Source organism: Tursiops truncatus, chromosome 1 (assembly GCF_011762595.2).
Source record: "Tursiops truncatus isolate mTurTru1 chromosome 1, mTurTru1.mat.Y, whole genome shotgun sequence".
NCBI classification, from domain to species: domain Eukaryota; kingdom Metazoa; phylum Chordata; class Mammalia; order Artiodactyla; family Delphinidae; genus Tursiops; species Tursiops truncatus.
Window position 1 is genome coordinate 51,368,429 of NC_047034.1, and position 24,352 is coordinate 51,392,780.

General features: G+C 37.8%; 1 protein-coding gene and 1 long non-coding RNA gene across 15 annotated transcripts in view; one reads left to right on the top strand and one right to left on the bottom strand.

Moving 5' to 3' along the window:
• RASAL2 (RAS protein activator like 2) overlaps positions 1-24,352 on the bottom strand; it is a 384,407-nt gene that overhangs the window by 197,814 nt on the left and 162,241 nt on the right. The window lies entirely within an intron of this gene.
• Positions 12,428-15,811, top strand: LOC141278557 (uncharacterized). Its single transcript, XR_012331387.1, has 2 exons — positions 12,428-12,826; positions 14,699-15,811. It is a non-coding gene; the product is annotated as an uncharacterized lncRNA (long non-coding RNA).

Here is a 24,352-nt window from a genome sequence, read left to right on the forward strand (position 1 = left end):
AGGCTTCTCTAAAGAATCCTATCAGTCACTCACTGCTAAGTCACCAAGCCAATTCAGTCAGCTAGGTCCTGACACAACTCAGCTGACTTACATGAGAGGTGAAAAACCTTTCCTGTTATCAAAAAACCAATGACCTCAAATGAGTAAGGGGAAACAAACAACTAAAATATGAGACTATAAAGCAGTAAAAGGAAGCATTTCACATTTTCTCTTCAATACAATCAACACAAATAGAACGTACATCCCTCCTATCTAAATCTAGTCCATTTCTGAAAATGTGCTGGATGGCAAATTTTCACATAACGGAGACTATATTCTGATTTTAAGTGGAAAAAGAATAATTCAGTTCAAGCCCATCTAAAACGCCCAATTAATTTCCCCCAATATTAAGTATTCTTAAGCCCCCCTATACAATCCACCAAAAATTTCTAAATTAAAACTAAACTTATAAAATCATTTAATATTTAATAAACTTGTTAGTGAATACATTTGCACATATATACGGTATTGGATACAAGTTACATCTTCCTTTTTTACTGCAAACGTGTTCTATAATGTAAAGAAACAATTATCTGTTAAAGATGCATAATGAATGCAAATAGCACAACAAAATTAAATTAACTATGAGTTTTCAAAAACTAACATCACTTTCATAATTTTATTTTTTCTCACAAATAGGTAAAAATCATATGTATAATACATCAGAACATGTGCACAGCCAAGTTTATATCTTTTAACTTTTTGTCTTTTGTCTCTCAGCCTTTATCATTTCCTAACATAAGAGCTTTTCTAATCCTCCTAGGCTCACCTACTTTTCACAGGCTTTTCCATTATCTTAAAAGATAATTGGAGCTTCCCTGGTGGCACAGTGATTAAGAATCCGCCTGACAATACAGGGGACACGGGTTCGGGCCCTGGTCCAGGAAGATCCCACATGCCACAGAGCAACTAAACCCATGCGCCACAACTACTGAGCCTGCGCTCTAGAGCCCGCGAGCCACAACTACTGAAGACCGTATGCCACGACTACTGAAGCCTGCGTGCCTAGAGCCCGTGCTCCGCAACAAGAGAAGCCACCACAATGAGAAGCATGCACTTCGCAACGAAGAGTAGCCCCCGCTCACCGCACCTAGAGAAAGCCTGTGCGCAGCAACAAAGACCCAACGCAGCCAAAAATAAATAAATTTTTTTTATTTAAATAAATAAATAAAGATATTTTTAAAAAAAGATAATTTAGATTGCATGAAACCTTTAAACAACATTATCACGAAACACAATCCTGTTGTGAAAACAACGGATTCACGGACAATAGTCTACTCCATATTCTCTCACTCAGATTAACGTGCAACTTAATGTTTTTGGCCGGAACATACATGCAAGTTTCTTTCAATGATATTTCAATGTGAATAGTCAATTTTAAGTTAAAAATTTCCAAGAGATCGTAGCAAATATTTAAATGGTGAGAGTTCAGATATCGAGGGATACATTTCACATTATAGACAGTAAAGAGAAAAAAAAGAATATAGGGAAGCAAATAATGATGAGAATCAAGTGGGAGAAGAAATTTAAAAAATAAAGGTCAACAGGATAAGAAATGCATAGAAGAGGAAGAAGGAGACCCTTTGGGAAACAAATCAGAGTTGAAAGATCTTGAAGGTCAGTAAATCACACTTCCTCAATTCATAGATTAATAAAATGAGGCTCAGAGATATAAAATTACTTGTTCAAAGTGACACATCTAGCACAGTTATCTTAGAATTTAGTCTGATATATAAACTAGGATTTTTTCTAGCATATCATAAAGCTTCTCCTTGTTTTTTTGTTTCATTTGGTTTTGGTTGTAATTCAGTAAGTATTTATGCACTGTGTGTAAAGCACTGTACTCAATGCTGGGGATCTAACAGTGAACAAGACAGACCAAGCCACTGAACTCATGGAATTTAGTTGAGGGGTCAAATACTGTACAATTAGCATACGATTAAATAATTATGATACACACTATAAAGAAGCAGTATAGGGTGCTGTGGGAGCACAGAATGAGAGCTATGGAATTAGTCTGGGGTATTATTGCAGCTGGGAGCATGGTTACTGGTGTGTCAGTATGGAAAGGACTATAAGTATTAGCATTTCAGACAAATGAAATCACAGGCCCAAAAGCTCTTGAAGAATAAAGTGGTTCTGCTCCTCTAACAATCTGAAAAGGAGGCCCCTATGACTGATGCGTGGGGAGCAAGAAGGTAAGCGCAGAGTTAGGGGGCTGGTGAAATAGTCCAGGCCAAGAACACCCAGAGACCTATAAACCAAGTTAAGGATGTTGATCTTGATCCTAGGAAGGAAAGGAAGCCCCCAAAATGTTTTAACAGGAGAGTGACACCGCTGATTTGCATTTGTGTGAAGAGGTGAATGGGGGTTTCATTTACTGAGACTTGAGGATATTGAGGGGGGAAGGGTAAGCTGTGACAAAGTGAGAGAGTGGCATGGACATATATACACTACCAAACGTAAAATAGATAGCTAGTGGGAAGCAGCCACATAGCACAGGGAGATCAGCTCGGTGCTTTGTGACCACCTAGAGGGGTGGGATAGGGAGGGTGGGAGGGAGGGAGACTCGAGAGGGAAGAGATATGGGAACATATATATATGTATAACTGATTCACTTTGTTATAAAGCAGAAACTAACACACAATTGTAAAGCAATTATACTCCAATAAAGATGTTAAAAAAAAAAGAATTCTGGAAGAAGATTAGGTTTGAGGGAGCAGCTGATGAATTTAGTTTGGTTCACATCAGGAAAAAAAAAAAATCAGTCAAAAGCTAGGATCTGTCTATCTAGGTCTAAGACTTCTAACCTTGGCCTACAAAAGAACCCGGAATTACTTCAAGAGGTCCACAAATGCCTTATTCAAATTTCATTTCAAGAAATACATGGCAGCTACTAGGATAAAATGGCAGACTGAACATATAATTTCAGTCCTTCTCAAAACCCCACTGAAACTACAGTAAAGATAAATTTATATTTATATGTAGAGACAGTGACGATAACCCACAACGACAGAGAAAACGGAGAGAGGAAATAAGTAAAAATTTTAGAAGCTATAAAGAATACATTCAAGTGTTAACTGACTTAACCAGACCTGAGAAAATTGAATCCTGAGATAAGAGTGAGAAAATGTAAGAACCAACCCAATTTATACTAGAGAATCCTCAAAAAGCTCAGGGATAGGCCAGCACTAGGTACCTCTCAATGGGGAGAAGGGGTGGTCTAAAACAAGAACTGGGTAAAACTGATTTAAGAATGAGAGTCCCCACAAACATAGAAAATAAACTTATGGTTACCAAAGGGGAAAGGGGGGGGCGGTGAGCAGGGGTAGAAATTAGGAATTTGGGAGTAACATATACACATGACTGTATATAAAACAGATAAACAACAAGGACCTACTGTTTAGCACAGGGAACTATATCAATATTTTGTAATAACCTATATGGGAAAAGAATCTGAAAAAGAATATATATATAATATGTAAATATATGTATAATCACTTTGCTGTATACCTGAAACTAACACATTATAAATCAACTATACTTCAATTAAAAAAAAAGATGAATCAGAGTCCCAAGATTCTCTCTCTGACTATTTAATGGGTAACTATCTCCCCAACCCAGGTAAAAGAACAGAGGTTTGCTTGCTTGGAAGGGTAAAATAAGGGGTGGACTAAAGGATGACTGTCACAGTTGAGAAGAGCATCCTGGAAATGTTCAAGGAATGCTTAGAAGTGCTTCCTCCAAAGTTCTCTTCACCCCCCATTTGACTCTCATAACAGGCAGATAGACTTGTACTCAGCAGGCAGGCAATTAGAAGAGCACTCTTTGGGAATCCGATCAGCTCAAGAGGAAAGAACCAAAGATACTAACCAAAGGGGCTCTCCCAACAAACAGCCACCCAGATCACCTTACGATAAAGCCCTCAGTGGACAAGGCCCAACCTCATACTCAGATCTTCCAGGCAATTTTCTTATAATCCATTCTTAATCTGAATCAGACAAACAAGGATTACCAGAGATCAGAGGAAAGCCTCTAGCATGAGAAAACAGAGATCAAAACAAACAGAAAAAGGCAACTTGAAGGAGATACAAGTGATATAGGAGGAAAAGACCAAACAGCCACCATTATCCTCAAAGAGACATGAGAAGTAATGGCATCCATGAAACAAAAACAGGATACCTTTCATAAAAAACAACATTCATAGAACTAAAAAGAGCTCCTGATATTAAAAACATGATAGAAAAAAATATAAAACAAAATTCAACAGTACAAGTGGAAGATAAGGTTCAGAAAATAATCCCAGAAAGCAGAACAAAAAGACAAAGAGATGGAAAAGAAAAAAGGAATATTGAATAATGATTTTTAAATATATAGATAGATAGATAGATAACTATGATAAGGAATTTGGGATGACTGTATATGACAGCTTAATCCTCACCTATCATAATAGAAAATCAACAAAAAGCTCTAAAATTGACGAATAAAAATGCAGTAGTATATGCATATTGTTCAGAATAAAGAGATGTATAAATGCCAGAATAAAAACTAGAAGAGTCAGAAGTTCATGACTCAGAAAAAGGGGACAGAGGTAAGGAAAACCAATATATTCTGTTAAGAAAGGGGCAGACATCCAAATGAAAAATGGGCAAAAGACATGACTACCACTTCATAAAAAAGAGTATCAAAATGTCCACTTAACATGTAAAAAGTTGCCCAGCTTTATTAATCATCAGGGAAATGCAAATTAAAACCACAGTGAGATATTACTACACACCCACCAGAATAGCTATAATGAAAAAGATACAATGTTGGTGAGGATGTAAAGTAACTGCAGGTGTGAGTGTGAATTGGTAAAATCACTCTGGAAAACTGCCAATATTTACTAAAACAGAACATATACATATCTAGCAATTCTACTCCTAGATATATACCCAAGAGAAATGTGGACACTTATTCAGCAAAAGACGTGTCAGAATGCACACGGCAGCACTATTCTTAATAGTAAAAACTAGGAACAATCCAAAATGACCACAAACAGAATGGTTAAATTGTGAAAATTTAGAAAATGGAATATTATATACCAATGAGAGTGAAAAAACAACTACATGTAACACCATATATAAAGCTCACAAATATTGAGCAAGAGAATTCAGACATAAAAGCCGTATAATGGCTTATGGAAAGTTCAAAAATGTAAAATTCACCTACAATATTAAACTCAGCATCATAGTTAGTTTTTGGATGTACAGTGACTGAGAAAGGACATAAGTGAGTTCCTGGGACGCTAGTAATGTTCTGTTTCTTCAGCAGGGTCCAAGTTACTCAGGTATGTTGTCTTTATGCAAATTCATCAAGCTATACACCAAGCTATAGGATTTGTGCACTTTTCTCTGTGTACATTATATTTCAATAAAAATTATCTTTAAAAAGATTCTAGATCTTCTGTTTATAAGTTGTGTGACTGGTCAAACTACTCAACCTAAGTAAACCTCAATTTCTTCATTTTTAAAATAAGGATGACAAAACAACTATTCTCTTAGGGATTTCTGTGAGGTTCAAATGAGATAATACATATCAAGTGCTTCATAAATGCCTCACACATACTAAGCACAGAATAAAAGTTTATTTGTTAGTATTATTATTAACCACCTGGGCATTAAAAAGGTAGGGGAAATCACTATATGGTCCCATTTTGAACAAATCTAACTCATATGAAACATGAATTTAGCTGTGTAGTCAGATGATTATATTCAAATCTGCTACTTACTACTTCTATGATTTGGGGCAAATGATTTAACCTCTCTGATCCTCCTTTCTCAATTATAAAAGAGAATAAGATCATGGTATTGTGTGTGTGTCGTGTGTGTGTGTGTGTGTGTGTGTGTGTGTGTGTGTGTGTGTAGAGATAATTTTTAAAATAGATTAAAAGTGGAAGATAGTTCCAAACAAAGAGTGTTTGAAACTATGTAAGTCTATCTATATTTTCATATGAGTATGTGTGAATCATGAATTATTTTAAAATATGAAGGTAAATAGTAGAAAAAGCCTCTAAAGGAGCTGAAAGTGGATGCCTGCATGGAACAGAAACTAGCTGCAGCAATGGGTAAGGAAGCTAGCCACTCTTTTGCATTTCAGTCCTTGTAGTACCCACTTGTAACTATATACATCTACTACTTTAAGATTAAATTTTAACTCCAATAAAAATTAATTTTAAAAAGATTAAATTTTAAAATAACTTTATTCAATAAAAAATATATAGTTAGATACTACCAAATTAGAAAATGATTAAAGGCAAGCTCCAAGCTTAAGTTGATCAATTATCAAGCTGATGGACAAGAAACAAGACAAAGTTTAAAGCACTTCAATACATCCATAATTCAACTTCTCTATCGTGGTACAGAGTGTGGGTGGCATAGAAATGCTAACTTTGAGTCCACAGATTCTTAATTTCCTCTATTAATAGTCAGAGAACCAAAAAAAAAAAAAAAAAAAAAAGCCATTACAGAACCACCTGTTACTAGGGAACCACCTATTTTTAACTAGTTCAAGTCTACTTAAAGAACCTAGGAATCAAAAAGGAAATGCCGGCTATAAGGCTTTAATATATATATAGCATTTGGAACATGGAGTTGAAACTTATACTCTTCATATGACTCTCTAAGGTTTTAATTTCCCCTGGAAGATAAGTAATAAAGTACTTCAATATACAGGAAGGTGATACTAACTCACAGTGCCCTGGCACATACTGACCTCGGCTAGGATTCTTATATAGAGCTGCTTAGCATAACTCAACCCTGATTTTCAGCAGATTTGAATTGTTTACAAAGATCTTTGAGAAGAGACTACTAAAACCAGAAATTTGGCAGTGAGGCTCAGAGTCATGGCAGGACCCATGTCCCCAGCGTAGGTTATTTGATTAAGTTAACACACTAGAAAAAGCTGAGAACAATTTCTCAATTTCTGGCACAGGGAAGAAATTCTGGCTCAATAAATATTAGTTCTCATTATTGTCACTGTTATTGAGAGACATATTTTCGAGGGGTTAAGAGCACAGACTCTAAGACTGCTTGATAAGGAATCCCATGGTTTACCAGCTGTGAGACTCTAGTCAAGATACTTAACCTCTCAGGCCCTCAGTTTTCTTACTTTTAAAATGGGAACAATATGGTTTCTCTTCACAGGGAAGTGGTGAGGATTAAATAAGAAATGTCAAGCATTTAGACAGTGTCTGGCATATTGTAAGACGTCAGTAAATGTAAGCTCTTATTATTCTTTTTACATCATATATCTGAAATAATGGAGTCATTTCTTAATCCAATTCAAAACTACTGATGCTAAAAATATTGGAAAAAAATGAGGGGAAAAAACAATTTAAACTATGAATGATCATCAGGATTATATGATATATATAAATAAATTTTTCCATGGACATATTCTGGGGAAACAAACAAACTACACAGGTTTGCATCTGTTATCATTGGACAGGTTCTGGTAGATCACTGCACCATGAATATACACAACATTCCTGATGCAAACTTTACAAAGGAAGAGCCAATAAACCTATAGCCACTTGGCCATAGAAACAATTATAAGCAGAAGTGAATGTAAGAGAAGAAACACATTCTTGTTTTTGGACTGGTTTGGTCAAATTAATGTGCATCATTTAAGTCAGCCTACCAATTACGTCTGAGGTGGGGGGAGTGGGGGGAGGGGAGGGAAGGGAGGAGGGGAAGGGAAGGGGGAGGAGAGGGGAAGGGGGAAGGAGAAAGAGAGGGAGGAGAAAAAAGAAAATAATCTTTTCAATGGCACTGTTTTATTCTAACCAATTAGTTCAAATACTCTCAGCTCTATAAGCCTCTTACCACTGCACAGCTGATGGCTAAACTTGAGAGTAGCAATTAATTCTCATCTGTCTCTCTACAGGTTTCAATTAGCACAAAAACATGTATATACTCCTCAAAAGCAATCACAAGAATGTGAAACAAAAAGAAATTTAGGGCTTCCCTGGTGGCACAGTGGCTAAGAATCCACCTGCCAGTGCAGGGGACACGGGTTTGAGCCCTGGTCCGGGAAGATCCCACATGCCACGGAGCAACTAAGGCCATGCGCCACAACTACTGAGCCCACATGCCACAACTACTGAAGCCTGCATGCCTAGAGCCCGTGCTCCACAACAAAGAGAGTAGCCCCAGCTCGCCACAACTAGAGAAAGCCTGAGCACAGCAAAGAAGACCCAATGTAGCCAAAATATATATAGATAGATAGATGTAGACATATATATCTATATATACATATACATACACACATATAAAAAGAAATTTAGCAGGTGATATTTTTTTCTTTTTTAAAAAAGTTGAATCCAAACTCAAAAGATTAAGGAATGGATAGTAAGATTGTCACTGGTTCTTAAAATTAAAGCCTCAGAGAAAACTCTCTCTCTCTTCAGGTGCTTTTCCAAAACTATCTGAACTCCTCTGCAGGTCCACAAACAAGAGATCCATTGTGTGGATCTGTAAATTGTGTGACATCATTGAAACACAAGCACCAATTGGTATCACAAACAGTTTGTGTTTCCAAGGATACCAGGAACTTTAAATACCCTGCAGTTATACAAAGCCCAGGAGCACGACCTTCATAACAATACCAGGAGCCTGCACACTTTCTTTTTAGTCACTGTTTCCAGCAGAGAAAAGGCACTGATTCTGCCCCAATAATTCTTCCAAATAATAGTCTCAAGAACGTTCCTCAATCATTCAATTATTCATTTTTATATTCTCAATATAATGACAGCAAAAAAGAGGATTAAGAATTTACATAGCCCTATTAATAGAGAGATTCTCAAAAGGCCAGCCTAGGGTATCTTTAATGAAATCACACTATTGATTTTTAAAATGGAATGCACATAAACACTTCTGATTACTCTCTACAGTAATGTTCCTCTGTGTTACAGAGTACTCTTTTAGTAAAAGTAAAATAACTTCTTCCTTGTGTGCCTTTCCTGGAAAAGTTATTTTTCCTTAATATTAGCCTTTAGCTCACACATATGACTTTAGAATGTAAACTTGTTTATTCTAGCTAGAATAACTACTGCAACATAGAAACACAGGCTAAGTGTGAGGTGATTATGATTAACTATATTATTGTTAAAAGTCAAACAAGTTTATAATCTTTTATAAAGGACTCTTTAGAAAGGCGGTAGTTTAGGGCTAAATTGTTATAAAAGGTCTATAGTAAGCTCGTCTCTAATATCTGTCTATCCAGAGTTAAACCTAAGTACTTATATTATCTTTACATCAACTTTATTTGTGAAATGTTTTCCATTAATTACGTGTACCATTGAGATTTTGAACAGTTCCAGAGTTATTTTTCTATTTAGGAGATAAATATTTTAAGCAAGTATTTCTCCAAATGCTGGCTGGAAATGTACAAGGAAAATTGGGAGAACTCACGGAGACTGCAGCTAGAGAGTTCCCAAGAGCTGTTTACGGAGGATGGAAGCAAGTAGGGAGTTTGAAGCTGTAACAATGAAAAGCCACACCTTGTGGTTTTTCTCCATTATACTACCTCACATTTGGACTGTTACAATGCCAAGATTACAGGGCAAAGAAAGAGACTCTCTCTCTATTTAGTCATTTTTGTACTTTTTAAAAAATAACATTGTTGATTTTTTTAAAAAATAACATCGTTATTTTTTTAAAAAATAACTCCTCTGGGGGAAGGTTGTATTGGGTTTGCCAAAAAGTTTGTTTGAGTTTTTCTGTTAGATGTTATGGAAAAACCAGAATGAACTTCTTGGCCAACCCAATATTAGATGCCTGTTTATCTTAATTCAAGTTATTAGATGTCTATTTATCTTAATTCAAGTAATTAAGTACTGAGCTTATTTTAGGGAGCTTATACATTGCTTGGTACTTTTGAAGATATATATTACATTGTTTTAATCCTTAGAAAAGTCAGAATCTTAGTGAAAAAAATTTATGCCAGTGACTTATTTAACCATTCATAAAATCCTTTTCAATAAAAGTAATGTAAAGAATGATGTATATAAAGGCTCAACTACATGATGCTCAAAATACAGGAGAGAGATATAAAATCTAAAGTTTTTTTAACTTTAGAAAGCCACTTGAGCTTTATATAAGTCCCTTAGAGCCTCCAAAAGTAGGAAATATTGCCTAGTCATCAGTGTCCACATGAGAATTAACGAGGAAGGGTAGAGAAAAGTATCTATTAAATTCAGCAAGGCACTGGTACAAATCTGAAGCAAAAGAAAGTTTAAAGTACAATTCTCGATGGCAATAATTACAACAAAGAACCAGATCATGGGTTCTGTGCCTTCCAACCATAAAACTGAATTTTGTGACTGTGCACATCTTTATCAAGCCAAGATTTACATGCAGGTGCATTTCTTTGTCCAAAAGACGACGATCGTAAGATGTGATTAAACATATTTTGCTTATAATAAATCACAATTAATTCTGTCAAAACGGGTATCTACTAAAAGTAATTCTTCAAGTGGAATCATCTCACCTTATTGTAAAAGTACCTAATTTCATTGATTAAAAGCCAGTTTTATCATTAATGACAGTGCTTTCAAATTGTCAAATCTAGTCAAGCGTTTGAGATAAGTAGCTAAGAAGCTACTCAGTAACTCCTATAATTTCATACTTTCCATTATATCCAAGTAGGAAACAAGGAAGAGTGGGATAAAATGGCCAGGAGCCTATAGCAGGACAAATGGAAGAAGCAATGTCCACTGAAGCAGAGAGCAAAGAAAGAAATGGCAGGATATTACTACTATAGTGTAGCCATTGCAGACCAAAGACCAGACTATGTTTCTCTAGCAATGCAGACCAAAGACCAAACTGTATGTTTTCATAACTATGCCAAGCACAAGCACATGAAGATTATCTGGATCAAGAGGGTGAAGCATATGAACCTGCCCAATCTCTAGTGGTTTACTATATAAACTCTCAGTCCAACAATAAATTAGATAAACAAGATGGCATACATATTAATTTATTGATGACACAGAATTGAGTGGAATGGTACATATGATGGACACACAATCAGGGTCCAAAATTATCATGATGATTAAAAAAATGTGCCAAATTTAATAAGCTATAATTTATTGATAATATATTGTTTGCACTGTCTGATGTCCTTTATCATCTTTGAGAATTATTTTTAAAGTAGTATTGTACCATATAGATGTAGCAAAATTCGAGTGAATTTCTTATGTTGAAAATATAGGTTTGCGCCAATCTTTCGATTTTATAAATAATTTCACAACAAATATTATATCCGAAGTTTGTATGTATCTCTGATTGTTTCTTAGAATAAGCTGTAAGAAATGTAATTATTGAATCAAAGGTTTACAGTTTTTAAGACTCTTATACACATTTTTCCAAACAATCCTTCAGAAAAATGTATGTACAAACTTATACTCTCCAATGCAGAAAATGAAGACATCCATTTCGACACATCTTGAAGAAAATGCATGTCATTTAAATCTATCAATTTTAAAGGGTAGAAAAATGTATGATCTTAAACATTTATTGAGTACTGCTTTAAGCAAATCATTGTGCTAGACATTAGGAAGAAAAGTACAGAGTCCATTGTGATAGACACATAATCAGATATTAGCAATACAATGTGATACACACAAAGAAAAACAAGAATTAAGTTCTATGGGTAGACAGAGGGAATAATTATTAAATTTAACAGTTGCAGGTATCCAGAGATGGAACAGAAGATATTTTATTCTTATCAATGGTTAAGGATAGGGAGGACAACAACTTGACTGCAAACTTCTTGTAAATGATGGTATGTATGACTATTAGGAAACTAGGCCCAAAGTATACTAGATACCTTTTTATGTGATCATTTTTTTTTAACTTTAGAAAGCCATTGTCAGCTAAATAAAGAATTTTTTTTAAGTTGTACTTGCATGCCTTAAAAAGTATATTTTAAAATCACACATATAAGTGCAAAACCACTGGCCAATATTTTGTTACAGAGCCAAGCCTTCTTTTAGAATGTAAGTCTACTGATTCATAGACTGCACAGTATTTTTGCACAAACCACACCCATTATATACCAACTATGATTTCCGGTTATTGTTTTTATTTAATGAAAACCTGAAGACACTGATGAAATAACTGGAACACAGAATCTTTCCAAACTTTTTCCCCAGTTTTTTATAGCTGATCATCAGATTAAGAACATTTGTAAACAACCTCTGTTTATTCTTTCCAAAATACGAAAATTTAATTTAATGGAAACAAATTTTTGCATTCATACTTCATCAATTTACAAAACATGAAAATTTAATGTAATTCCAATAACAAAAATAAAACTGGCAGGTTTGCAAAGAAACATCATTTGTAGGGCGCGGTCAGCTAACTGCTACGCGGCAGGAAGCTGAAATAAGCTGAGTCATCCTTCCTGTGGCCACTGCGCTTGCGTAAAGTAGCGACCTATCCGATGTTGGCTCACAAATCGCACCATCGGCGAAAGCCAATCACAGAGCGACACATGTTCTTAATCCCTATATAAGCAGACTGCTATAGGATTGCGGGGTCTTCCTTCCATCTTTCTTCAACCAAGCTGTGCTCCAATAAAGTGTGATACGAGAAGAATCTTGCGTGTGGCGGCTCGTTATTCTGCCGGTCAGAAACGGCTCGCCGCAAGTGGTGCCGAAACCCGGGAACTTCGCGCCCTGCATGGAGGACCGATTCAGAACTCGACACACGGAGTGGTAACCGTTGGTGAATAGTCCAGTCAGGTATGTTTTTCGGGGGTTTGGAGCCTGAAGTTTTTACTTTCGCTTTTGTCCTTTTAGTGTTTCTCATGTTTTTCGTTTGTTTGTGGCTACGGTGCCACCAGCCCGATCGAGTGTGTCTTCCCTGGCCGATAGATAAGTCAAGCATTTTTGGGAATAGTTCGTCCACGGAGCCTACAACTGATTTTCATGAGCCTATTCAAGCCCTTTTAAGGGACCGAGGGCTAAAGCTCTCTCATAGAACCATAAGTAGGCTGCTACAAGATATCGAAAGTGCCGCGCCGTGGTTTGGGGTATCAGGCAGCTTGACTGTTCCGTCATGGGAAAAACTCGGAAAAGACCTAGAGGAGTGTAACACAAGGGGAGAACTTTCTCGAGGCGCTCTCCCCTTGTGGAGCATGATACTTTCTTGCCTAAAGGAAGGAAAATGTGAAGAAATTATTCAACGAGGACGCAAGGCTCTTAGCATGTGTCAAGATAGCGCATCAGAGAATGAACAAACAGGGACTACGGTAGACAGGCCTGAAATTATGAAAAGAGAAAAAAGAAAACAAAAGGAAAAGCAAGAAACGGTGCCAGGATTATATCCAATCCTAGATGAGTTTAAGGAATTATATTTGTTTCAACCTGATATCTAATAGAGGGATAAGACGTAAGTTATAAGGCATGACCGCCCCTATAGAAGCCCGCGGAATTTTAAACCGCCGAGGCTTGGGTTTTTCTCAAGGGTCACTGAGTTTATGATTACATGGAGGACCACAACACCTGTGTGGGTACCTCAGTGGCCTTTGTCAAAGGAAAAGCTGGAGGCGGCATCCAAACTAGTGGATGAGCAGTTACAATTAGGGCATTTAGAACCCTCCTAGTCACCCTGGAATAATTAAGAAAAAATTAGGGAAATGGCGTCTTTTCTATTCCTTTGAATAGTCGAGATAAAGCCCCTTGTATGGAGTTGCTTGAACAGGCCTTAGGCGTTTTGATTAAATATTTAGGGAATGGGGGATTGTTTCTTGCTCCCGAGGGAATACAGAAGGGAGATGTTGTAAATTTTTTAGGAGCCTGATCTTAATTCCCCACGCCAATTGACCCCAGAAGCCCATCAGGCACTTCAAAAGGTAGAACAAGCTATTACAAATGCACAATTAGAACGCTGTGATGATTCTCAACCTGTTTGGATGTGTCCTTTTAATTTAATTTCCACACGCGCTCTGGCAGCGCTGGACTCTACGACACAGGCTCAAGAGTTTCATAAGCTATATCATGTGTCATCTACAGTCTTAAGAAAAAAAATTTAACATTACCAGAGCTTTGGCTAGGAATATTGTGAAGAGTTGTTACCCAAAAGACTGGGGTTAGCCCCAGAGGCATTCCAAAAGCTTTGCTCTTTTTAGTCAAAAAATGCAGGTGATTCATATTACAGGCTTGCCCTATAATCCACAAGGCCATGGCCGACGAAAAGCCCAAGGAAGGAGTCAAGACTGAGAACAACGATCATATTAATTTGAAGGTGGCGGGGCAGGATGGTTCTGTGGTGCAGTTTAAGATTAAGAGGCATACACCACTTAGTAAACTAATGAAAGCCTATTGTGAACGACAGGGTTTGTCAATGAGGCAGATCAGCTTAAAGAACTCTTAATAAAACAAAAAGGGGGAATCGCAGAGAACTGTACCCCTAGACAGAGACTTTCACTTGCCTTATTTACCATAAATTTTTTACATTTAAATGATGATAAAGAAACCTCTGCTGAACGCCATGTGGCAACAAACCATAAAAATTATGGCAAAGTGATGTGGAAAGATGTGTTGTCCAATCAATGGAAGGGCCCGGATCGTGTTATTACTCGATCCAGGGGATCTCTTTGTGTCTCCCCACAGGATCAAGATCCGATCTGGGTGCCATCAAGACTGACGAGAATTGTTGAAGAAAACTTCGGAGAAGATGCTGAGCTTTGTATTAGTTGGAATTCCACAAAGGATTATTCAGATTGTGCAACTGAGTGCTGCCGGGCCCGTTGCCTTTGGAGATTTTGCCTCTTGGCTCTCTTCTGCCTTTTCCTTCTTTGGGGAGTGGGTGGGGGTAGGAATCTTTGGAGTCTGCTGTGTATTTGGGATTATGCTGTGTCTCTGGTTGGTCTGTCGTGTGCGCATCAGGGCACATCGAGATGGGGTCCTGCTCACTCAGGCACTTCTGGCTATTAAGGAAGGAGATTCTCCCGCAGCCTGGCTCTCCGCCCTGAATAATTCGAAATGATTGCCCTTGCACAGAGAGGCCTTGTCGCCATTGCACCTCTATAGGGAGTCATCCATTGTCCTGATTGCCCTTGCACAGAGAGGCCTTGTCGCCATTGCACCTCTATAGGGAGTCATCCATTGTCCTGATTGCCCCTGCACAGAGAGGCCTTGTTGCCATTGCACCTCTATAGGGAGTCATCCATTGTCCTGATTGCCCTTGCACAGAGAGGCCTTGTTGCCATTGCACCTCTATAGGGAATCAAGGCCTATTCTTGATTGCCCTTGCACAGAGAGGCCTTGTTGCCATTGCACCTCTATAGGGAATCAGCCATTATTCTGAGTCAGCCTTTGCACCCTGCAGCCCTTGTTGGCATTGCACGCAGGAAGGTGTCTCAGACATGCCAACGGAAAACTGCCCTCGAACAGTGAGCACATCATGAGGTGAACACTTGTACGGGCTACATTCCGCTTGGTGTTCTAATAAATAAAAAAGGGGGAGATGTAGGGCGCGGTCAGCTAACTGCTACGCGGCAGGAAGCTGAAATAAGCTGAGTCATCCTTCCTGTGGCCACTGCGCTTGCGTAAAGTAGCGACCTATCCGATGTTGGCTCACAAATCGCACCATCGGCGAAAGCCAATCACAGAGCGACACATGTTCTTAATCCCTATATAAGCAGACTGCTATAGGATTGCGGGGTCTTCCTTCCATCTTTCTTCAACCAAGCTGTGCTCCAATAAAGTGTGATACGAGAAGAATCTTGCGTGTGGCGGCTCGTTATTCTGCCGGTCAGAAACGGCTCGCCGCAATCATTGATTCTTGGTAAGCTTCCAACTTCACTGAAATGTACATAAGTGAGGGTGCATGTTGGAGAGCAGCCTTTTAAGCCCCAAATGTCCAGGGCGTCCTGAGCGACAGTCACAAGGTTTCACAGAAGGAATGGGGAGTTTTGGGGGATTAATCATATCACCTAATCCACCAAGTCTTTTATAAAATGCTCCAGCTATTTTAGCAATGCTACTTATTGAGGCTACAAAAAGACTTCAAATTATAGAAGAAATAAAATAATGAAAAATAATTTTATATGTAAGCTAACTTGTTTTTTCTTCTTTGTATAATTAATCGACTTTAAAATCTGACAGCAAAAGTCATAATGTTAAACAAAATGAAGATTTTTAATATTTAAAATATTGAAATAATATAATTCTAATCAACTTAATTAAGAATAAGATTTAGAGGGACTTCCCTGGTGGTCCAGTGGCTAAGACGCCACACTCCCAATACAGGGGGCCCAGGTTCGATCCCTGGTCAGGGAACTAGATCCCACATGCCGCAACTAAAAAAGAGATCCTGAATGCTGCAACTAAAGATCCCGCACGCAGGAATGAAGATCCCGTGTGCCGCAACTAAGACCTGGCACACCCAAATAATTAATTAAAAAAAAAGAATAAGATTTAGAAAAAGGATCCTAAAATCATAGAACCTACCATTACATTTCTCCCTTCCCTAAAACTAAAACTAAGAAGGAAACCTCCCTATTAAGTCCATTTTCTAAAGAACAACTGTCTTTCATGTCTTTCGTTGGTTTACTATCATATCATATTTCATATTCAGGTTGTAATTTCTACCTGGAAAAAGACATTTTTCATGTCACTGTTTGACACAATTTGATTTATACTGAGCAGAAGTCTTAATGCGAACTCTAAAAATGTTAACAAAAGTTAAGACTGTAGAGGAAGATAAAGCTAGAACATATACATACAAGATAAAAGACATCAATCTTTTTTGGATCTCCAAATGTGCTAAAACAACTTTTATAAATTTATTTTTAAGATAACAAAATTAACATCTACTATGAAGGCAAAGCAAACCTCCCATTTCAGGCAATTTATATCACTCAGTCTAAAATAGAAGATTTTTTTTCAGTAACTCAAATCACTAAAGGCTGTTTGTGGCTGTATGCTACACTCTAAAGTCTAAAAAGCAATATAATGGTTATAAAATAAACAATATCTGTGATACCAAAACACATGTAATTTACCTGGGGAGATAGACATTTCTTTTATAGTAGCTTTATTGAAATATAATTCACATAGAATAAAATCAACGTGTATAATTCAACGCTTTGTAGTATACTCACAGAACTGTGCAACTACCATCTCCATTGATTTTAGAACATTTTCATCACCTTGAAAAAAAGTTTCATCATGCTTTAACTATCATACTCAATCTTACCTTTTCAATTCTAAGCAACCACTAAGCTACTTTCTGCCTCCATTATATCTCACTATTCTAGATATCTCACATGACTAGAATCACATAATATGTGGGCTTTGCATAACACTTTTAAGACTCATCTATGTTGTAGCATATATTAGTACACCATTGCATGTATATACAAATTGGGTTATCCATTCATCAGCTGATACACATTTAAGTTGTTTCTGCCCTTTAGTTCTTATGAATAATGCTGCTATAAAAACATTCATGTACACATTTTTATACAGACATATGTTTTCACTTATCTTGGGTAGTTATCTAGAAGTCCATCTATTGAGTCATATGGTTATTCTATGTTTAATTGTTTGAAGGACTGCCAGGTTGTTTTCCAAAGCAGCTGCACCATTTTACATTCCTACCATCAGTATATGAGGGTTCCAATTTCTCTACATCATCATTAATATTTGTTATTATCTGACTTTTTAATTCTTTTTTACAGAAATACATAAGCTCTACTCTCTTAGCAAACTTCAATTGTACAATATAGTATTATCAACCATAGTGACCATGTTATACATGGATCCTCATACCATATTCATATTATAACTTAAAGTTTGTATACTTTTACCAAACTCTCCCTATTTAGCCCAATTCTGACCCCTGGTAGCCATACTACTACTCTGTTTCTATAAACTCAACTTTCTTTTTACTTAAACTAGATTTACATATAAGTGATACCATTAAGTATTTGTCTTTCTCTGTTTGGTTTATTTCATTTAGGAAAATGCCCTTCAACTTCATACATATTGTTCCAAATAACAGGAGTTCCTTCTTTTTTAAAGCTGAAAAACATTCCATTATATATATATATGTGTATGTGTGTGTGTGTATTTATTTTTTTATCCATTATCCATAGACAGACATTTAGGTTGTTTCCATATCTTTGCTATCATGAATAATGCTGCACTGAACATGAGAGTACAGATATATCTTTGAGAAAATGATTTTCTTTCGTCTGGATATGCATCCAGAAGTGAGATTGCTGGATCATACGGTAGTTCTATTTTAATTTCTTGAGAAACCTCCATACTATTTTCTTTAGTGGCTGTACCAGTTTACATTCCCATCAACAGTATTAAAGGGTTCCCTTTTGAGAGGGGGAAGATGGCAGAAGAGTAAGACGTGGAGATCACCTTCCTCCCCACAGATACATGAGAAATACATCTACACGTGGCACAACTCCTACAGAACACCTACTAAACGCTGGCAGAAGACCTCAGACCTCCCAAAAGGCAAGAAACTCCCCACGTACCTGGGTAAGGCAAAAGAAAAAAGAATAAACAGAGACAAAAGAATAGGGACGGGACCTGCACCAGTGGGAGGGAGCTGTGAAGGAGGAAAGGTTTCCACACACTAGGAAGCCCCTTTGCGGGAGGAGACTGTGGGTGGCGGAGGGGGGAAGCTTCGGCGCCACGGAGGAGAGCACAACAACAGGGGTGCGGAGGACAAAGTGGAGAGATTCCCGCACAGAGGATTGGTGCCGACCGGCACTCACTAGCCCGAGAGGCTTGTCTGCTCACCCGCCGCGGCAGGCGGGACTAGGAGCTGAGGCTCAGGCTTCGGTTGGAGCGCAGGGAGAGGACTGGGGTTGGCGGCGTGAACACAGCCTGCAGGGGGTTACTGCACCACGGCTAGCCGAGAGGGAATCCGGGGAAAAGTCTGGACCTGCCGAAGAGGCAAGAGACTTTTTCTTCCCTCTTTGTTTCCTGGTGCGTGAGGAGAGGGGATTAAGAGAACGGCTTAAAGGCGCTCCAGAGACGGGCGTGAGCCGCGGCTAACAGCACGGACCCCAGAGACGGGCATGAGACGCTAAGGCTGCTGCTGCCACTGTCACCAAGAAGCCTGTGTGTGAGCACAGGTCACTATCCACACCCCACTTCCGGGGAGGCTGTGCAGCCCGCCACTGCCAGGGTCCCAGAATCAAGGGACAACTTCCCCGGGAGAACGCACGGCGTGCCTCAGGCTGGTGCAACTTCACGCCGGCCTCTGACACCGCAGGCTCGCCACACACTCCGTACCCCTCCCTCCCCCACGGCCTGAATGAGCCAGAGCCCCCGAATCAGCGGCTCATTTAACCACGTCCGGTCTCAGTGAAGAACAGACGCCGCTGGCGACCTACACGCAGACGCGGGTCCAAATCCAAAGCTGAGTCCTGGAAGCTGTGCGAACAGAGAAAGGGAAATCTCTCCTAGCAGCCTCAGAAGCAGCGGATTAAAGCTCCACAATCAAATTGATGTACCCTGCATCTGTGGAATACCTGAATAGACAACGAATCATCCCAAATTGAGGAGGTGGACTTTGAGAACAAGATTTATTATTTTTTCCCCTTTTCCTCCTTTTGTGAGTGTGTATGCTTCTGTGTGACATACTGTCTGTATAGCTTTGCTTTCACCATTTGTCCTAGGGTTCTATCTGTCCGTTTTTTCTTTTTTTCAGTTAAAAAAATTTTTTTTCTTACATTATTTTTCATTTTAATAACTTTATTTTTTCTTACTTTATTTTCTTTTATCCTCTTTCTTTCTTTCTTCCTACTTTTTCTCCCTTTTATTCTGAGCCGTGTGGATGAAAGGCTCTTGGTGCTGCAGCCAGGAGTCAGTGCTGTGCATCTGAGGTGGGCGAGCCAACTTCAGGACACTGGTCCACAAGAGACTTCCCAGCTCCACCTAATATCAAACGTCAAAAATCTCCCAGAGATCTCCATCTCAACACCAACACCCAACTTCACTCAATGACCAGCAAGCTACAGTGCTGGACACTCTTTGCCAAACAACTAGAAAGACAGGAACACAACCTCACCCATTAGCAGAGAGGCTGCCTAAAATCATAATAAGTCCACAGACACCCTCAAACACACCACCAGACGTGGACTTTCCCACCAGAAAGAAAAGACCCAGGCTCATCCACCAGAACACAGGCACTAGTCCCCTCCACCAGGAAGCCTACACAACCCACAGAACCAACTTTAGCCACTGGGGACAGACACCAAAAACAACCACAACTACGAACCTGCAGCCTGCAAAAAGAAGACCCCAAACACAGTAAGATAAGCAAAATGAGAAGACAGAAAAACACACAGCAGATGAAAGAGCAAGATAAAAATCGACCAGACCTAACAAATGAAGAGGAAATAGGCAGTCTACCTGAAAAAGTATTCAGAATATTGACAGTAAACATGATCCAAAATCTTGGAAATAGAATAGAGAAAATGCAAGAAACATTTAACAAGGACCTAGAAGAACTAAAGAGGAAACAAGCAACGATGAACAACACAATAAATGAAATTAAAAATACTCTAGAATGGATCAATAGCAGAATAACTGAGGCAGAAGAATGGATAAGTGACATGGAAGATAAAATAGTGGAAATAACTACTGCAGAGCAGAATAAAGAAAAAAGAATGAAAAGAACTCAGGACAGTCTCAGAGACCTCTGGGACAACATTAAATGCACCAACATTCGAATTATAGGGGTTCCAGAAGAAGAAGAGAAAAAGAAAGGGACTGAAAAACTATTTGAACAGATTATAGTTGAAAACTTCCCTAATATGGGAAAGGAAATAGTTAATCAAGTCCAGGAAGCACAGAGAGTCCCATACAGGATAAATCCAAGGAGAAACATGCCAAGACACATATTAATCAAACTGTCAAAAATTAAGTACAAAGAAAACATATTAAAAGCAGCAAGGGAAAAACAGCAATTAACACACAAGGGAATCCCCGTAAGCTTAACAGCTGATCTTTCAGCAGAAACTCTGCAAGCCAGAAGGGACTGGCAGGACATATTTAAAGTGATGAAGGAGAAAAACCTGCAACCAAGATTACTCTACTCAGCAAGGATCTCATTCAGATTTGATGGAGAAATTAAAACCTTTACAGACAAGCAAAAGCTGAGAGAGTGCAGCACCACCAAACCACATTTACAACAAATGCTAAAGGATCTTCTCTAGGCAAGAAACACAAGAGAAGGAAAAGAACTACAATAACAAAACCAAAACAATTAAGAAAATAGGAGGAACATACATATCGATAATTACCTTAAATGTAAATGGATTAAATGCTCCCACCAAAAGACACAGACTGGCTGAATGCATACAAAAACAAGACCCATATATATGCTGTCTACAAGAGACCCACTTCAGACCTAGAGACACATACACAATGAAAGTGAGGGGATGGAAAAAGATATTCCATGCAAAATGGAAACCAAAAGAAAGGTGGAGTAGCAATTCTCATATCAGACAAAATACACTTTAAAATAAAGACATTTAGAAGAGACAAAGAAGGACACTACATAATGATCAAGGGATTGTTCAAAGAAGAAGACATAACAATTGTAAATATTTATGTACCCAACATAGGAGCATCTCAATATATAAGGCAAATACTAACAGCCATAAAAGGGGAAATCGAAAGTAACACATTCATAGTAGGGGATTTTAACACCCCACTTTCACCAAAAAAACAGATCATCCAAAATGAAAATAAATAAGGAAACACAAGCTTTAAATGATACATTAAACAAGATGGACTTAATTGATATTTATAGGACACTCCATCCAAAAACAACAGAATACACATTTTTCTCTAGTGCTCATGGAAGATTCTCCAGGATAGATCATATCTTGGATCACAAATCAAGCCTTGGTAAATTTAAGAAAATTGAAATTGTATCAAGTATCTTCTCCGACCACAATGCTATGAGACTAGATATCAATTACAGGAAAAGATCTGTAAAAAATACAAACACATGGAGACTAAACAATACACTACTTAATAATGAAATGATCACTGAAGAAATCAAAGAGGAAATAAAAAAATACGTAGAAACAAATGAAAATGGAGACACGATGACCCAAAACCTATGGGATGCAGCAAAACCAGTTCTAAGAGGGAAGTTTATAGCAATACAAGCCCACCTTAAGAAACAGGAAACATCTCAAATAAAAAACCTAACCTTGCACCTCAAGCAATTAGAGAAAGAAGAACAAAAAAAAAAAAAAACCCCAATGTTAGCAGAAGGAAAGAAATCATAAAAATCAGATCAGATATAAATGAGAAAGAAATGAAGGAAACGACAGCAAAGATCAATAAAACTAAAAGCTGGTTCTTTGCGAAAATAAACAAAATAGATAAACCATTAGCCAGACTCATCAAGAAAAAAAGGGAAAAGACTCAAATCAATAGAATTAGAAATGAAAAAGGAGAAGTAACAACTGACACTGCAGAAATACAAAAGACCATGAGAGATTACTACAAGCAACTCTATGCCAATAAAATGGACAATCTGGAAGAAATGGACAAATTCTTAGAAATGCACAACCTGCCAAGACTGAATCAGGAAGAAATAGAAAATATGAACAGACCAATCACAAGCACTGAAATTGAAACTGTGATTAAAAATCTTCCAACAAACAAAAGCCCAGGACCAGATGGCTTCACAGGCAAATTCTATCAAACATTTAGAGAAGAGATAACACCTATCCTTCTCAAACTCTTCCAAAATATAGCAGAGGGAGGAACACTCCCAAACTCATTCTACAAGGCTACCATCACCTTAATACCGAAACCAGACAAGGATGTCACAACGAAAGAAAACTACAGGCCAATATCACTGATGAACATAGATGCAAAAATCCTCAACAAAGTACTAGCAAACAGAATCCAACAGCACATTAAAAGGATCATACACCATGATCAAGTGGGGTTTATTCCACGAATGCAAGGATTCTTCAATATATGCAAATCAATCAACGTGATACACCATATTACCAATTTAAGAAGAAAAACCATATGTTCATCTCAATAGATGCAGAGAAAGGTTTCGACAAAATTCAACAGCCATTTATGATAAAAAACCTCCAGAAAGTAGGCATAGAGGGAACTTTCCTCAACATAATAAATGCCATATATGACAAACCCACAACCAACATCATTCTCAATGGTGAAAAACTGAAAGCATTTCCACTAAGATCAGGAACAAGACAAGGTTGCCCACTCTCACCACTCTTATTCAACATAGTTTTGGAAGTTTTAGCCATAGCAATCAGAGAAGAAAGGGAAATAAAAGGAATCCAAATCGGAAAAGAAGAAGTAAAGCTGTCACTGTTTGCAGATGACATGATACTATACATAGAGAATCCTAAAGAAGCTACTAGAAAACTACTAGAGCTAATCAGTGAGTTTGGTAAAGTAGCAGGATACAAAATTAATGCACAGAAATCTCTGGCATTCCTATACACTAATGATGAAAAACCTGAAAGTGAAATCAAGAAAGCACTCCCATTTACCATTACAACAAAAAGAATAAAATATCTAGGAATAAACCTACCTAAGGAGACAAAAGACCTGTATGAAGAAAATTACAAGACACTGATGAAAGAAATTAAAGATGATACAAATAGATGGAGAGATATACCATGTTCTTGGATTGGAAGAATCAACATTGTGAAAATGATTCCACTACCCAAAGCAATCTACAGACTCAATGCAATCCCTATGAAACTACCACTGGCATTTTTCACAGAACTAGAACAAAAAATTTCACAATTTGTATGGAAACACAAAAGACCCTGAATAGCCAAAGCAATCTTGAGAATGAAAAACGGAGCTGCAGGAATCAGGCTCCCTGACTTGAGATGGTACTGTCACCACTCTTATTCAACATAATTTTGGAAGTTTTAGCCACAACAATCAGAGAAGAAAAGGAAATTTAAAAAATCCAAATTAGAAAAGATGAAGTAAAGCTGTCACTGTCTGCAGATGACGTGATACTATACATAGAGAATCTTAAAGATGCTACCAGAAAACTACTAGAGCTAATCAATGAATTTGGTAAAGTAGCAGGATACAAAAGTAATGCACAGAAATCTCTGGCACTCCTATACACTAATGATGAAAAATCTGAAAGTGAAATCAAGAAAACACTTCCATTTACCATTGCAACAAAAAGAATAAAATATCTAGGAATAAACCTACCTAAGGAGACAAAAGACCTGTATGCAGAAAATTATAAGACACTGA